The sequence below is a fragment of the Plasmopara halstedii genome, assembly GCF_900000015.1.
Source record: "Plasmopara halstedii genome assembly, contig: Scaffold_110, whole genome shotgun sequence".
Classification (NCBI taxonomy): Eukaryota; Oomycota; class Peronosporomycetes; order Peronosporales; family Peronosporaceae; genus Plasmopara; species Plasmopara halstedii.
In genome coordinates, this window is record NW_020187031.1 from 1,400,868 (window position 1) to 1,401,103 (window position 236).

The window sequence follows — 236 nt, forward strand, 5'->3', positions numbered from 1 at the left end:
GATTCGGTTCGGTCGTTTTCAGATTCGTGCCCCAATTTGGATATCAGCATATTATAGGCTGAGGATTTGGAAATCGGATTTTAAGTTTCCCATTGTTCTACCACGTGGGCAATCATAAATTCTTCTTGCTCCTGGTATTTAACCTTCCTGTGTGACGCGCTTGGTCAATGCAGATGACAGGTTTTTGCAATTCTATCCCAAAGACTCACATTTAATCGCCCCAACAAACGTTAACC